The sequence below is a fragment of the Primulina eburnea genome, chromosome 5, assembly GCF_022965805.1.
Source record: "Primulina eburnea isolate SZY01 chromosome 5, ASM2296580v1, whole genome shotgun sequence".
NCBI classification, from domain to species: Eukaryota; Viridiplantae; Streptophyta; class Magnoliopsida; order Lamiales; family Gesneriaceae; genus Primulina; species Primulina eburnea.
In genome coordinates, this window is record NC_133105.1 from 16,151,004 (window position 1) to 16,163,911 (window position 12,908).

Here is a 12,908-nt window from a genome sequence, read left to right on the forward strand (position 1 = left end):
CCTTTGAAATTATATTTTATGTTACACCTCATTACAAGATATTTTCACTTGCATGCGCTTTTTATTATTTAATTACTTGTTATTTACGATATATGCATGCTGAGTCTTTAGACTCACTACACTTGATTGTTGTAGGTATTAATGATGTCGGGACCGAGGGCGGGACCAGTGAGCTAGCTTGGGTCGGCAGTAGTGGAACCCGATGACCTCATTTTTCAGCATTTATTATTTTATGATCAAATATTTTTATCTGTCGTTGGATTATTGTTAAACGGTTATTTTGCAAACATTAAATTCTTCCGCTGCCATTTTGAATATTAAATGTTATTTATCACTTTAATTTGTGAATGATACATTTTAATTATTTAAAAAGAAAATTTTTAAATTTTCCGTAAATTTTCAAGTTTGTATTTTCGGGCCTTTATATTTATGTAATCATGTCATATTATCATATAATCATGCAATCATACATGTAATTGAAAGGGGATCGGTTACGGTGACCGGAAGCGCAACGGAAGTTAAAAAATCAAAATTTTCATGAAAAAATTTCGGCCACCTTGTTGAAAGTGTGTAGCAAATACAAAAAACACCAAATATCATACATAGGGTGTTTTAGAAATTTTGACCTATCAACCTCTTGAGGTTGATGATGGCTCCAACTAAGGTGTAAACACCTTAGCTCTTCAATGGTAGAAACTATCTTCAAGTTTCCTTTGAGCACTCCTTGCTCAACTATTAAGCTCACCACCAACTAGGTAGATCCCCTCATATTTTGCACTAGAAAAATATGAGGATTTTTCTTTGAGAAGTGAGTGTTATTCTCCAACAATTGAAGAACAAGAATGAGAGAAAAATTGAGAGAAGTGAATAGTATTTTCGGCACTATTCATGCTAGGAGAGAAGGAGAGACATTTTTTTGGGTTGTGGGAAAAGTTAAAGTAAAATGTTGCATGCCAAGCCTTGGTTATACAAAAAGTTGTCTCCCAACCTTTCACCTCCAATGCATGCAAATCTTATTTGGTTTTTAACAATTAAAAATCCATGGACTTATTTTAATTATCTCAAACATATTTGAGACTAATTAAACATTACTTGAATTTACTCAAGTCCACTAGTTAAATAATTATTTTCTATTGGACTCTACAAGACCCAATATTATTTAATTAATTCAACACTCGAATTAATTTAATTATTTGAACTCAACTAGGTCCACTAGTGTTTAATTAATTCAACACTTGAATTAATTAAATTTAGTCCATAATAATGTTTATGAAAATCACAATTTTCAAATACATTATTTATTTGGCCAAATTTTAATTTAGGAACACTTCCATAAATTAAAATTTACATTTCTCTCATAGAAGTCATACTTCTATTTTTCTTTACACTTATAAACTCATTTATAAGTCGTTCAACACATTGAACTATTTTCTCCTTTATAGAAGTCATACTTCTAATTTTCCATACGCTTATAAATTCCTTTATAAGCCGTTCAACACATTGAACTATTTTTCTTCTCAACGGGATCTAGAAAGCTAGTACTTGTGTGGCCCTCAATGGTTCATTGATACAACTAGCCGTGGGTTCACATCTCCATGTGATTCGGACTAAACATGTCCTTATATGAGCATACCCCAATTGCTCCATTCTTACTTATCAACACCTTGATAACAAGAACGTCAGAACTCAAGTCTGATAGTACCCAACCAATCATGTTAAACGCCTAGCAGCATCGCTTACATGATTCCCTAGGTATCAAATGATAGTGCCTGCAAGAACCATTCAATTATGGTTAGCGTACAGTACGGTCACTTCAACTCATATATCCCGACCGATTCGACAACCATTGGTTTATCGAGAGTTGTCAATGAATCGATACTATGTGTCATGCCGTAGTTGCATCGATGGTGTAATCTATGAAACCCCTTTCATAATTACCACCATACTCTGGCCAGAGATTTCAACCTACATACACATGATAACACATAGGATATCCATACCCGAAGGTAAGCGGTGAATCCCCGACTACAATGCATCGACTCCTATATGTTTCGACAGATCACCCAACCTTGCCACCTGATGACCTCATAAGAGTCGGTAAACAAGTCAAAGTGACACGCTAGCACATAGAGTCTCAATGTTGTCCCGGGTCATAAGGACTAATGGTGTACAACCATAAACCAGGACTTTTCCACTCGATAAGTGAGAACCACTTGGAAAGTCCTTTTATGGAGGGTTGTTCAGTGCACTCTACCAGGAGCACCTATCTGCATGCTCGGACATCACAATGTCCCCTACCAATGAAACATGGTACTCACATCGCAGATACTAGTCTCTAACTCGAGCGGCCTATATCCTTCTTAGTGGCGGCTGAATCGACTAGGAACCGTTTAGAATATACAGTATTACAAATATGAGTTTCATGATACTCATCATATGAGCATCTCATATTCTTTTTACTATTTGTATATTCAAGGGCTTTATCTATGCAACTAGCATGGGTATACAGATAAAGATGTGCCAAAATAATAATTTCAAATATTATTAAAATAAAGACTGCTTATACATAGAGTTTCATTGTGAACACTCGGCCAACAATTGGCTCGACGGGCACCTACTCTAACAATCTCCCACTTGCACTAGAGCCAACTACCCGTATGTTTCAAACCCATTGATTCGCGATGCATCTTGAATAATGGTCCAGGTAAAGGCTTAGCTAGTGGATCAACAACATTGTCTGCGGAGCCGACTTTGTCGATAGACACTTCTCTTTCCACAATCTCTCCGAGGATGTGGTACTTTCTCAATACTTGTTTGGACTTCTGATGAGACCTTGGCTCCTTTGCTTGAGCTAAAGCTCCCGTGTTGTCACACAACACCGGGATAGGAGCAACTGCATTAGGAATGACGTCCAACTCTTAGACGAAATTCCTTATCCAAACAGCCTCCCTTCCTGCATCTGATGCAGCAATGTATTCGGCCTCTGTGCTGGAATCCGCAGTATTGTCTTGCTTGGAACTCTTCCAAGAGACAGCAGCACCATTGAGCATGAATACAAACCCAGAGGTTGACTTCGAGTCATCGATATTGCTTTGGAAGCTAGAGTCGGTATAGCCTTCCAATTCTAGTTCTCCTCCCCATAGACCAAGAACAATTTATTGGTCCTTCTCAACTACTTGAGGATGTCTTTCACAGCTTTCCAGTGTGGAAGACCAGGGTTCGATTGATATCTACTCACTACACTTAGTGCGAAAGCCACGTCAGGATGTGTAGATATCATCCCATACATGATACTACCAATAGCCGAAGCATACGGAATGCGTGTCATCGCCACTATCTCTGCATCAGTCTTGGGAGATAGACTTGGATAGGGACACGCCATGACACATTGGTAGATGTCCTCTCATGGACTCATCCATCGAGAACCGCTTCACGATGGTATCAATGTATGTGGACTGGGTGAGACCAAGCAATCTTCTTGATCTATCTCTATAGATCTGTATTCTCAATACAAAAGATGCTTCACCCAAGTCCTATAACAAGAACTCACTTGCTAACCATATTTTAGTTGATTGCAACATTCCTACATCATTCCCAATGATTAGAATGTCATCAACATAAAGCACCAGGAATGTCACAACACTCCCACTGACCTTCTTATACACACAGGGTTCCTTAGGATTCTTAGTAAATCAACTCTTTGATTGTACTATCGAATCTAAGGTTCCAACTCCTAGATGCCTGCTTTAGACCATAAATAGATCTCTGAAGTTTGCATACCATATGCTCACTTCCGATAGATGTAAACCCTCCAGGTTTGAGACATGTAAATCTCTTCCTTAATATCCCCATTAAGAAAGGCTGTCTTGACATCCATCTGTCATATCTCATAGTCATACCATGCAGCTATGGTTAGCAAAATCCTTATGGACTTGAACATTGCAACTGGAGAAAAGGTTTCCTCAAAGTCAACTCCTTGTCTTTGAGTATATCCTTTTGCCACCAATCGCGCCTTGAAGGTCAATACCTTCCCATCCGCCCCAAGTCCCTATGGGAACCGTTCCCTCAGGTGGATCCACGAGATCCCTCACTTGGTTCGAATGCATGGAATTCATCTCAGATTCCATTGCTTCAAGCCACTTGGATGAATCGGCATCAGATAACGCTTCCTTGAAGGTCCTTGGATCACATCCATGGTTAGGCTCATCATGGCCCTCTTCAAGAAGCAGACCAAACCTTATAGGTGGTCTCGAGACTCTCTCGAATCTTCTAGGACCTTTTATCTCCTCACTTGGCTCTTCGGGTGTGGGTTCTACAATTGTGGGTGTCTCTCGAACCTCTTCGAGTTCTATCATCTCCCTTTTTTCTATCCAATAGAAATTCCTTTTCCAAAAAAGTTGCATTCCTAGAAACAAACACTTTTGTTTCTTGGGGATGATAGAAATAATATCAAACTTAATTCCTTGGATATTCCACAAAGTAACATAAAATGGATCGACCATCCAATTTATCTCCCACTACCTGCTTCACATAAGCAGGGCTCCCCATATTCTAAGATAAGAATATTTGGGAGGCTTACCCATCCATATCTCATATGGTGTCTGCCTTTGAATGGACATTTAATGGAATATCTTTTAATTTTAAGTTATAGAGATCGTTTTCAAGTTCTCAAGTACCAATTAAACATTCATTCTTGTAAATGTTGCAAACACCTTTGCTAAATAAACAAGAATATCCATTTTTATCATAATAGAAATGGAAACAATGTTTTACACCAAACAGGTACAAACAAAACATCTCTTAAAATTAACTTAAAGTCATTGTTCAACAATAAGTAAACATTTCTTAAGGTCTTGGCAGCAACTCTTGCTCCATATCCCATCCCCAAGAAGGTCTCACCTTCTCTAATCCTCTTACTTCTTCCCATCACCTGCAACACATTACAGAGATGTGATCAACCTTTGGTATCCAATACCCAAGAAGTAGAGTTAATTGAAATGTTTACTTTAATGTAGAACATACCATTTCCAGAACTTTTCTGGGCAAGATATTCTTTGCAATTACGCCTCCAATGTCCAGGCTTCTTGCAGTGATGACATACATCATCAGTCTTGTCAGCCTTAACCGGTCTGGCTGCCTCAACGGGAATCGGAGATTGCCTCAACAAGGGCACGTTCTTCTTGGGACGTTGGAAAGAACTCTTCTTTCCATTCCCATGTGGATCAATCTTCGTACCAGATGAAGAACCCACATAAAGAACCAACTTCTCTTTCTTGATGGTGGATTCAAACGTAACAAGCATGTAAACCAACTCCTCAAGGGTCGGTTCCATCTTGTTCATGTTGAAGTTCACCACAAAAGGATCAAATGAGCTAGGCAGCGATAACATCAACACGTCGGTGGTCAACTCCGAAGGCAAGATCAGATCCATGCCAACGAGCTTGTCCACGAGCCCGATCACCTTTAGGCCATGCTCATGGACCGAGGCCCCATCTCGCATGCGCAAAGTGATCAGCTCCTTGACGGTAGCATGCCTGAGAGGACGCGTTTGCTCTCCAAAGAGCTCCTTGAGGTGCAAATGAATGTCAGCAGCATTCTTTGCACCCTCAAAACGCCTCTGCAGCTCATCATTCATAGAAGTCAGCATATAACACCTGGCTATCAAGTCATGGTCACACCATTCCTTGTAAGTCTGCAATTCCTCAGGAGTGCAGTCAGTCGGAGCCTCAACAGGGGGCGACTCAGTCAGTGTATATGCTACCCTTTCCGAATTCAAGACTATTTTTAGGTTTCTTAGCCAAGTGAGGTAATTAGGTCCGGTTAACATGTGTTTGTCGAGTATTGCAGATATCGGATTGCGAATCGAAGACATTGTCAAAACTTGTACTGAAAAGTAAAACAGATAAATGTTGATGACTATTTAAAATATTTGGTAAGATATAAAGTATGGACTTTAACTTTATAAATATTTACTCCCACTGTTTTGACATCTTTCACTACCCTCTAGTGAAAATGGGAAACTCCTTTCCTCAGTAGGTACGTAAGGTCCAATTAGCGAATTATGATCCCGAATAATATCAGCCAATCACAATTCCTAAAAGGTAGTTTCCCAAAATATCATGCATATATTATAAACAGTAAACAAAATAAGGATGATCAATCGCCCCAAAACTAATGGCCCGTGTGAGCTAAGCAGGGGCCTAGGTCCAATCCTAGGGAAATGCAAGGGATGCAAATGCAACTATTACATAAGCTTCCAATATTTACATGTCTTCGATCTTCATAATCATCAAGGCCACCATCTTCCAATCTCGATCTTCCACTATTCTAATATTTACAAATAAATATCCATGGCAAATAGGGATACATCTCATGGGGTGGGAACGGGCCATAAACCAAGCCCACTTTATAAATTGATAATTATTACAATCATTCAACACAAAATATCCTAGCATACACCTAGAAAATTGGGCTTGGGCTTTTGATCATCTTTCATGCATAATATCACATATCATACACCATCAATTAATTATTGTGATAATTAATTTATTTATAACCGAATTTCTTGTAAATCACCATTTACTATAAATAATTAAAGTCCAACTTAAATTATTTATTTCATGAGAAAATATTTGCAACTTTTGTAATTTTAAACTTAAGGGCCCAAAAACTTATTTTTCACCAAAAACATTTTTGGCCCATTTAAAATTCACAAACATGTTAGCCATCCAATGGCCCAACAACTCAAGGCCCATGACACTTTGATATTCCAAAACACTTTTGGAAACCCTAGCCGTCATCGCCGTCGCCGGAGCTCCGTCTCCGGATTCCGGCAACAAAATTTTTTTTTTATTATTTTAAAAGTGGGGCGTTTCGGGCAGCCCCTCGGGCAGCCCGAGCTGCCCGACACGGGCAGCAACATGCTGCCCGAAGTTACCCCTCAAAAGCCTCGGTTTTTGGTTGCAAATTACATTCTCATGCGGTTAGAAATCAATCTCAATATAATATCTTGTAGTTGCTACACAAAATCGTAACCATAGCTCGGATACCACTTGAAAGGGGATCGGTTACGGTGACCAGAAGCGCAACGGAAGTTAAAAAATCAAATTTTTCATGAAAAAATTTCGGCCACCTTGTTGAAAGTGTGTAGCAAATACAAAAAACACCAAATATCATACATAGGGTGTTTTAGAAATTTTTACCTATCAACCTCTTGAGGTTGATGATGGCTCCAACTAAGGTGTAAACACCTTAGCTCTTCAATGGTAGAAACTATCTTCAAGCTTCCTTTGAGCACTCCTTGCTCAACTATTAAGCCCACCACCAACTAGGTAGATCCCCTCATATTTTGCACTAGAAAAATATGAGGATTTTTCTTTGAGAAGTGAGTGTTATTCTCCAACAATTGAAGAACAAGAATGAGAGAAAAATTGAGAGAAGTGAATAGTATTTTCGGCACTATTCATGCTAGGAGAGAAGGAGAGACATTTTTTTGGGTTGTGGGAAAAGTTAAAGTAAAATGTTGCATGCCAAGCCTTGGTTATACAAAAAGTTGTCTCCCAACCTTTCACCTCCAATGCATGCAAATCTTATTTGGTTTTTAACAATTAAAAATCCATGGACTTATTTTAATTATCTCAAACATATTTGAGACTAATTAAACATTACTTGAATTTACTCAAGTCCACTAGTTAAATAATTATTTTCTATTGGGCTCTACAAGACCCAATATTATTTAATTAATTCAACACTCGAATTAATTTAATTATTTGAACTCAACTAGGTCCACTAGTGTTTTATTAATTCAACACTTGAATTAATTAAATTTATTCCATAATAATTTTTATGAAAATCACAATTTTCAAATACATTATTTATTTGGCCAAATTTTAATTTAGGAACACTTCCATAAATTAAAATTTACATTTCTCTCATAGAAGTCATACTTCTATTTTTCTTTACACTTATAAACTCATTTATAAGTCGTTCAACACATTGAACTATTTTCTCCTTTATAGAAGTCATACTTCTAATTTTCCATACGCTTATAAACTCCTTTATAAGCCGTTCAACACATTGAACTATTTTTCTTCTCAACGGGATCTATAAAGCTAGTACTTGTGTGGCCCTCAATGGTTCATTGATACAACTAGCCGTGGGTTCACATATCCATGTGATTCGGACTAAACATGTACTTATATGAGCATACCCCAATTGCTCCATTCTTACTTATCAACACCTTGATAACAAGAACGTCAGAACTCAAGTCTGATAGTACCCAACCAATCATGTTAAACGCCTAGCAGCATCGCTTACATGATTCCCTAGGTATCAAATGTAGTGCCTGCAAGAACCATTCAATTATGGTTAGCGTACAGTACAGTCCCTTCAACTCATATATCCCGACCGATTCGACAACCATTGGTTTATCGAGAGTTGTCAATGAATCGATACTATGTGTCATGCCGTAGTTGCATCGATGGTGTAATCTATGAAACCCCTTTCATAATTACCACCATACTCTGGCCAGAGATTTCAACCTACATACACATGATAACACATAGGATATCCATACCCGAAGGTAAGCGGTGAATCCCCGACTACAATGCATCGACTCCTATATGTTTCGACAGATCACCCAACCTTGCCACCTGATGACCCCATAAGAGTCGGTAAACAAGTCAAAGTGAAACGCTAGCACATAGAGTCTCAATGTTGTCCCGGGTCATAAGGACTAATGGTGTACAACCATAAACCAGGACTTTTCCACTCGATAAGTGAGAACCACTTGGAAAGTCCTTTTATGGAGGGTTGTTCAGTGCACTCTACTAGGAGCACCTATCTGCATGCTCGGACATCACAATGTCCCCTACCAATGAAACATGGTACTCACATCGCAGATACTAGTCTCTAACTCGAGCGGCCTATATCCTTCTTAGTGGCGGCTGAATCGACTAGGAACCGTTTAGAATATACAGTATTACAAATATGAGTTTCATGATACTCATCATATGAGCATCTCATATTCTTTCTACTATTTGTATATTCAAGGGCTTTATCTATGCAACTAGCATGGGTATACAGATAAAGATGTGCCAAAATAATAATTTCAAATATTATTAAAATAAAGACTGCTTATACATAGAGTTTCATTGTGAACACTCGGCCAACAATTGGCTCGACGGGCACCTACTCTAACAGTAATCATATACTAAAACATCATGCTAGCATTTAAAATCAATTAATAAAACAATTAAGCAATTAAACCAATTTGCATGCATGCAATTTACGTAGGTTGGTTTTGCAGACAAAACACATAATTATTATCCATCTTTTTATTTTGCACACAAAAGGTCTAAAATTCCTTCCAAATTAAAAGAAAACTCACGGCCACCTTTTGAGAATTGAAAGAAAAATTCGGCCAATTTTTTATTCCATCACGCCGCGCAGTCGTTGCTGCACCGTCTCCGGATTTTGAAAATTCGGAGGATACAATCTCAACGCACAAAATCGTTTGGATTTTCTAGTGCAAACCAAATGAGGAAAGCAGTCTCTGATCGTGGACCTGATTAGACGATCAAAAGGAGATTCGTTCGTACCGGAATAGTTGAGAGTCCAGCGTTTAATACGCACAGGTATAATCGCTTCACGCCCTATGAATGTTTTGTTAAACACATGACATCCAAGAAAAATTTTAAACTTCCGCTGTGTCTTGGGTGAGAGAACACGATGTACCAACAAAATTATGAAAATCTTTAAAGTAATGTAAAATCATAACTGTGCGGAGAAACTAGCAAAGGTCCTCGGGTTAGTGCACTATCCGCCCAGCCAGTTCAGTCATCCAACCCTCCTGTCTCAACATCAAAATCATCACATGCATCATTCACATCTAGTGAGTCTATTGACTCAGCAAGCCTTAACCATAGTAACAAGTAATACGTATACATCTACATACAACTATGAAAATAATTTTAATAAAAATAGCTTTATCATGACATACATAAACTTAAACCTTTTCTTTCATAATGTATTTTTCCTTTCATCGTAAAATTTTCTTTTCATCATAAACATGTACATATACATTTCTTTTTGGGTGAAACACGTTCGTTATTTGTGACCATCCTTTCATCTTTCGATCTATTGATCAATCTCAGTTGTAACCATGGTACCAGGCAACAGGACAACACTAACCATTTTTCCATTATGTGCCTTGGCCTATAGTAGGCGGGGACACAGCAACCACTTTTCTGTACTGGACCTTGGCCTATGGAAATTCGGTATTGAGTTCCCACGGGGCTTAGACTCTCAATCGGGTTCCACCAGGGTTTAGTCCCTCAAGAATTATCATTTCTTTACTGTCACAATTAAGTCACTTCATTCAAAATATTTTCATTGTTTCCATCACTTTTTAAAAATACATGCATAGAATATCATTTTTCTTTTAAACCAAGCATGCACCACGTCTTTTTTAGCATTTAACATTTTTCCATCCAAAAATTCCGTATTCTTTCAAAATAAACATTTTAACATTCATTACATGTGGGGACCCGGGCTTTAACTCAATTCTTTTTGGATTTATTGAATCTTTTCTAAAAATTGCGGGTCAAAATTTTTTTTTGCTTTTTAACATTTATTCAAATGTATATAAATCATTCATAAGCAACACTTTATTTCATTCAAACATAAATAGATACAAGTCTTGTTCTATTTTCATAATACAAACTAGTGTTCACTACCAACTACAATTTACATAGAGTACATGTCTAGTAAGAACCACTAGTAATCCTCCATCCCCGTGATCACCAATCTATCAATCTCTCATCCTCGTCGAGACCCAGATCTTGTCCCACCTGTTGCCATACACACATATAGACACAACAACAGCCGGAAACTCCGGTGAGAACGAATCCCAGTATAAAACATGTTATACATGCATAGGCGCAATATAAATCATGAAGCACACTAACATGAATAAAAGCAATATCAATGGGTTCCATAATCTATGAAACCAAAGCAATATAAGCATGCAACTCAAATCGATTCATATCTTGACTCGACTCGAACTCTAACTCTAGGGATCCCGGTGTGAATAAGACGTCACTGTCTGTCACCTACCCTCCCAATCGGGATAACGATACGTCTTATTCCTAGTTTCGGTCCTGTCTGTATCGAATGTCTACAATCGGAGGAAGTCTGCTCCTATGCGTCGATACCACCGAACATCTAGAAATTTGGCAAATCTGCCAACGACTCTCCTATCTTAAATGCTTGAATATAAATCTATAAACAAAGCATTTACATAACACAATATAAACAACGACTAGTATGTGATTTTGGGAAACTCGAATCAATTCTTATTCGAGTCATATCTCCCCGAATTCACATGAATTATACCTTTCTTGCCGTTGGAATAAATCTAGATCTCGAAGTCGAATATCAAGTCTATCAATCCAAATCTGAAATGGGAATTTTGAGAGGTACCATATAAAAATACAATGCAAAGCAAGTCTTGTACAAATTAATAATCAATCTCGGTACAATTTTCGACGGCATAACGGCGTGATTTCTCAATACCAATCAACTCAAAGAATGATAATCTATAATAATCAACTCATAACCATCACCATATATGCACCATCATCTCAAAATTGGTATATCCTTATATACATATAAGCTGGAAATTCATACGAATCGCATACGACATCCGATAATCGATCCGTTTACGATTCTACGACATCTATGATCTCAAGAACATATAATCACAAACATATCCGAATTTCCTCAACATGTCAACTTCAAAACATGCTGAAAAGATATAGAAAATATAACCTTTTGAAGCCCTTGTCAAGAGGAAAACGAATCTCGTCTCGGATTTAAGTTTGGATGGCTAGATGTTGCACAAACTCAATTATAGAATAGGAGAAACTTTGAAGCTTTCATGCTGGTTGTCTCGGTGCTCTGGTTGCTGAAATGGAAAGGAAATGACTCATGTTGGAAGTATATATATATATATATATATATATATATATATATATATATATATATATATATATATATATATACCATGCCATGTGTCAACTTAAGATGCAAATGTGGATCTCTCGCATGCAGCACCATGGGTGCGCTCCTTCCGGACCGCGGGTGCGCTTAGCTTTCGGCAGCCCTATTCAAAATTCAGAACTAGCGACCGCGGGTGCGCTCTTGTTTTCACCGCGGGTGCGGTGACCCTACTGTAGCTGCACCGCGGGGGCGTTCCTTCTGGCACCGCAGGTGTTGTGTGGCTACTGTAAAAATGCCCCAACTCTCTGTCCATCAACCGCGTGTGCGGTAGCTTCCTAGCGCGGGTGCGCTCATGCTACTGTAATTCTTCCACATTTCATGATTCAAAACCGCGGGTACGGTCCTTCTCGAGGCGCGGGTGCGGTCTTCCTTGCATTTAAAACTCTAATTTTTCATGCCTTTTCCATGTCTTCCTACTCCCATCTCACTTAGTGCTTCTCATTACATGTCATGCATACTCATATATTCGAATATCACATCAATGAAGACTAATAAATCTCAAGCCTTACATTTCATGTCATGCATTCTCATATCTTCGAATATCACATCAATGAAGACTAATAAATCTCAAGCCTTACATTTCTCCCCCTCTAAGAAATGATTTCGTCCTCGAAATCGTAGGCAATTCTATCAAATCATATATGAAAAGCAATATAATCAAAACTGAAGACATACTCACATCATGTAAATAACTCGGGATGTCTCTGTCTCATATATGCTTCTGTCTCCCAAGTCGGTTCTTCAGTGCCATGACGACTCCACTGAACTTTCACAAGCGGAATAGTCTTCGTTCTGAGCTGCTTCTCTTTCAGATCAAGAATCTGTATCGGTTGCTCAACATAACTCAA